General features: G+C 34.0%; 1 pseudogene; it reads right to left on the bottom strand.

Moving 5' to 3' along the window:
• Nucleotides 1-562: 562 nt before the first annotated feature.
• On the bottom strand, nucleotides 563-1142 carry LOC149246635 (uncharacterized; annotated as a pseudogene).
• Nucleotides 1143-5757: the final 4615 nt, after the last annotated feature.

Genomic DNA, 5757 nt, shown 5'->3' with positions numbered 1-5757 from the left:
GAAAGTCAGAAAGAAGCAACCAGCATCAAAACTGAGAACCAGAGCACAATAAAGCTTGCATACAATCCAGTTTTCCATAAAAATACTAAACATATTGACACTCAGTTTCATTTTGTTCGAGAAAAGATACAGTCAAAAGAAATATGTGTGGAGTATTGTAACACTTGTAATAATTTAGCTGATATTTTTACTCAGACTCTAGGGCGAGTAAAGTTTGAGTTATTTAGAGGGATGTTAGGAGTGCAAAATAACCCTTTCTCCATTAAGGGGGGGAGTTAAAAATAATGGAGAAATGGTTATATGGTTGTAACGTATCTCCTTAGTTTAGGATTAGTTCCTAGAGTTTAGGAGGTTGTTTACAACTACCTATTTTTCAGTGATGTATTTAATATTGTAATATTCATTTGATGGAATGTAGAGTGAACGAGAGTGGGAGTCTCCTCTTTGTTTGAGTGCAGTCTCCCAGGTGCCGTACACACCTGTGAGCTGCAACTCCTTCATTTAATTCAAAGTGTGATTTTTATCTCCATTCAACAAACCCCTCAATCAACCACTCTGGCATTTAATGTAATGGACAACAAAGAATTAACTGCAGTGATTCTTCTTCTAAATATGAAGATGCAAAGCTTGAAGAAACTGAAACGGAACTGAAGCCAGAAACACCACCATTGTTCTTCTATGTCTAGCGAGCTCTAGATTCATCTTAGTGCAAAGCTCCATTTTACGTCTATCTAGTGAGTTCTAGATTCATCTTACTGAAGAGCTCCATCTCACTGACTTCGATTCCGCTATAAACCTCCGAAAATCCCACCAAAGCATCCACTAGAGCTTGAATGGGGTTATTTTCCCCACCAAAGCATCCACTAGAGCTTGAATGGGGTTATTTTCGTTGCACTCGTCGGTCTCTGACTATTAGCGCCCCGCTGATCAAAGTCGAGCCCTTTGGATGACTTCCGCCGCTTACAATATTGCGGCTCCAATAATCCCAATCCATTCTCATAACATACAACATTTAACACAACATCGCAAATCCCATCCATGCTCTCCAGCAAAACCTTTCCCTTGTCTTTCGAAGCGATAAACTCCAAACGATTATTATTATGTTCATTACTGCTGCCATGGATATCGTTCCTCTTATTCATAAAACTATGGTGATTGTTGTGCTTAGTGTCTAAGGTGTCCTCAAGATCGGAACGAATCCATGAGCTCGAATGAGTGGCCGTCCGAGATAGAATTGCTCGTCTGCACTCTCCAACAAACCCTTGCCCTTGTCTCCCGAAGCGACAAGCTCATATTATTAAGTTTATCACTGCTGCAATGTTGACGCTAGGTGGGCCTCATGCAAGGTAGGCCATTACATGAGGTCCAGATGCACATTATTTATTTTAAACAATACACTTACAATTCTAGACCCAGTTGGTGGAGATCGATAGGAAGGAGGTCAAGTTTCAAATTTGGGACACCGCAACCCAGCAGAGAGGTTCCAGGCAATCACATCGTTTTACTACATGGGAACAATCCGGTTCTTTTCTCTCTCTTTTATGGGACCGAGCTTCTTACTTTTTTTTTTTTTTTTTTATTTCAATGGCACTGCAAATGTAAGACTAATATAAATGTTACAACACTTTTATTAAGCAAAATTATGAGCAAGGGAATCATAACTATTATAAATTCATGAATAGCCAGAGTGTACCCGCCAAGCCATGGTGAGACTCGTGCAGTCATAGATAACTAATAGCCAGAAATGGAGCAGTAAGATTTTCCAGCTACCAAATTTACTAGCTCATGACACCTGTTCACCTGTTTAATAGCTCTAGCTTTATTCTCGTGATATCTGTTGTTACCGATATGATTTCCACTAACTCCATTTTTGTAACCACAGTCTGCGAGCGAGTTCCATGGGGGCGAGTTCACCGGGTACAGCCACAAAGAAATTATTATTTGCTAGTTTTCAATGTGATTCAAATTTAAAACCAGAATAGCCCCCAGAAATGTGATCTCCTCCCCTGCTTACCTTTCATTATCCAAATAAAAAGAGGCGAAATATGTACTCTTCTTTGTCCAATCTTCTTACTCTCACCTATACATCTGCTCTTATACAGCTTAAAAGTTAATTCACCGAAAAGATACATCGAATGAACATACCTGTCAACCATACAGAGAGGATCCAAATTTGGTTAGTGATATCATGAAAAAAGGAAATATTTTTTATGCATTTGATTTGGATACATCACTGACTTCTTTTTCTTTTTATTTTTTTATATTACCAGTGGTAAGTATCTTGTGTGGCCGGTGTGGATGTTGAGATGGAATGGTATTAAAAATGAATTTTGGAATTTAGAAATAGTGTTTTAATGAATTATTATTGTATTTTTATATATTAATGGTAAATGATAAAATTTTAGATGATGCTGGTAATATGGTGAATTAATAAACAAAATAATTTTTTTGGTAAATTTATTTTTAATATTATTTCTTTTATAGTAAATTCGAATTTCAATTTTTTTCCAAATCTTTAATATATTTATTATTAAAAAAAATGATATGAAATCACTTTAAAATACTATAAATTGTTTTCAAACTGAATTGATCTTGGAAAACATTTTCTTTATCATTGTATTAATCTAGGTGTAAATTTGTATGAAAATCTAGGAATGAGGTTTAAAGGAATAAGAGTATGAGATGAAAATCAAGGAAATAGTAGTTTCATAAAGTACGAGGAAGGAAGTGGTAAATATGGGAATATGGTGAGCTTACTTTAAAATTTAGAAAGGATTTATACAAGATTGTTGGAATTGTGAATGGAGTCATTCCAATTAAAAGAGCGGTTTAGAAATTATTTACAATATCAAATTTTGCAAAATTGTAAATTTTTGTTAACAAAATTAGATATTTTCATTGCCAGAGTCTATCAAGTTACTATTGGAAAGAGACATTTAATTGGAGAAGTACATGTTTAGCACACATAGTCTATTTAGCAAACATGAGAACAAATGAGAAGTAAAAAGGTTAAGATACAACGATTTAGTAATTAAGTTTGAAGCAAAAGATGCTTGACATGAGAATTTAGAAGTAGAGTGCCTCTCTGAAATATGTGAAAGAGAATGAGAAACCGAGAGGGAAAAACAAAAATAACAACAATATCAGAGGGAGAAGCAGAGGAGTGTGGTGGCAGGAAGTCAAAGACCAAGTGGAAGAAAGTGATGATGAGGCTTCAAAGAAAATTCTAACATAGAAGTAGCACGTATTAAGAGAAAATAAAAGAAAAAGAAGTCTCACAAGAGGAAGAGGATGGCTTATCTGGGCAGTAAAAGAGAAATAAGACATCATAGAGGCGAAGAAACGAAAACATGATTGGAGAGGATTTAGATGCAGATACAAAATTTGATGGTTTATTTACGATCTCAACAACCACGGGAAAAACAGAAGTATTGGGTGTTCTTGATGGAGCTCTCTTGGTAGACATTTGCCCAACATTGGGTGTTGCAACGAATGCTTGGGTATAGGAAAGCTAGAGTCAATTGAGATGGCTTTTCAAATATGAGGTGGGTTTTGAAATATGCATCTCTTTTCACTGTTGATGTGTGTGAAACAAATGGGGCAACTTGAGACTTCAATTATACTCTACTAGTCAGACCAAGAGCAAAAGTTAAGCAACAATTAATGGACAACAACTTCATTGATTTGTCTGGTTCAAGGCTTGTGATTAAGAAGCACTATTGCTTCCTAAAGTAGTTGTTGGCAAAGTAGACGGTGGAAAATAACCATGGCCTTTTCCCTCCCATCCCGGCTATCACAATTAGATTATCCTAAATTTATTTTATATATTTTTAAATTAGCAAATATTCATTTTCCATGAAGGTAGGAAAGGTAAAAATATCTTTTTTATATTATTAAATTTATATAGGTGATTTTAGCTTAAAGTTTACGAATCTGAGAAAGATTAAAAATTATAATTAATTAGTGAACAAATTTAATATTTCCATTATTTAAATCAATTAAGATTTGAAGAAAAATTAAATTCGTATTATATTTTTGTTTTTTATATTGAAATTTGATTATGTTTTTGTCTTTTACATGGGGATTTAGTGGAAAATTTTGGTATTGCTTTAGTGTATATAAGAAGCATATTGTTAGAGTATTTTTGCAAAAATAAATAAATATTATCAATTATATTAGATTGTATAGTGTGTTTTTTATGTTGGTAAGTTAGAAGACATTGTATTATAGAAAATGTACACAGATTACATGCATATGAGCTTTATGATGTACACAAATTACATAGAGAACGACCAAAAGAGAAAAACAATAAAAGTAAATTTAGGTTGGAAAAACTTTTTTAGATGTCGAGAAGATTGTCAAATTCATGGATATAATATTTTATGTGTTATTTTTCATTATCAATCTCTAATCTCATGGATAGAATCTTTTATGTGTTATTCTGCATTATGATTTTGAGTAAAGTGATTTATGATGTACTATGAACATCTGCAGATATGCTTTGCTACCTTCCATGTGAAGCTTAAAAACAATTGCATCATCCAAAATTCAATCTTCCAAATCAAAGTTCATTTATTACTTGCTTGATTATGGAAACCAAAATACATTTTTTTCAATTTAAGAATCTCATCGACCTCTCTTTACACCTTTTGGGGCAATTGCTAGTTATATACTATTTGGTATCATAGCTAAGTTGGTCAATTGTGTATTGCCACCAACAATTGCAAATAGACCATATGACTCCACAAATGCAGCGTCACAATGTATAATTCAACCATCTATTATGTTAGTTTCTTTTCGCCTCTGTCCCCTGACATACCATCCATACACCGTAGCCAATTACCATACTTTGTCCTTCCCGTCAAGCAACTGCTAATGCCATACTCATTAGTGGTTGTATGAACATGCTATAAAGTAATCATTTTTGAAAATTGCATCTATGTAGTGAGTCACATCCATGCAGTAAAGGGTGAGTTAGGAAAAAAATAGTTATACTAAAGTTAATAAAGTGGATATATATATATATATATATATATATGGAATGAAAGCATGGGAAACCTAAAAGTACTCACCACATTTCATCGATGGTAAACCAGGTAAACGATCAACCTGATTACGGGGCATAGCCTCAAGGGAATCGAAGAGAGTCGAACCTTTGACAAACAAAAACTAGAAACAATATCAAATAAATTCACGTCTAGCTATAGACCACTTTAGCTCACCCTTGGGGTTAAAAAATCTAAAATATATACACGAAAAAAAATAAAAATAAAAAAAATGGCATACATTGTAGAAATCTAATCTGTAGATTCTAAACTGCTCATAAAATTTACTAAATCACAAGACTAAAAGCTACTCTACTCATATGCGGAAGAAAATTCATGATCAAGAACACAAATCATTAACATGCATCAATATTTAACACACATACATAGATATTTATCCAGGGGAAGGCAACTGCTCAAAACTCCTTGCTATATGTATTGCATTAATAAAAGAATCTAGATGAATACAATATCCTCAGCTAAGGCTTGAGCTCAACCTGCACCTGTATCTTCTATCCTCTTCCTAACAGATCGACCTTGGCTAATACTTAGCCAAAATTCTGAGCCTCCAAGCCCCTATTTCATTGCACTGTTCCTCAAGGAATTAGCCCTTTATTTAATAGGAATTTTCCTCATCTAGATTGCACAATTCCTTTAGGTCAATTCTCTGACTGCATGCACCATCTGTACAACTTGGAATAGTTTACAACTA

The sequence above is a fragment of the Pinus tabuliformis genome, chromosome 7, assembly GCF_031772625.1.
Source record: "Pinus tabuliformis cultivar Carrire ecotype Pingquan chromosome 7, CPIR1, whole genome shotgun sequence".
NCBI classification, from domain to species: domain Eukaryota; kingdom Viridiplantae; phylum Streptophyta; class Pinopsida; order Pinales; family Pinaceae; genus Pinus; species Pinus tabuliformis.
The sequence above is the reverse complement of the archived record's forward strand: the minus strand, read 5'-3'. Positions and strand labels throughout refer to the sequence as shown.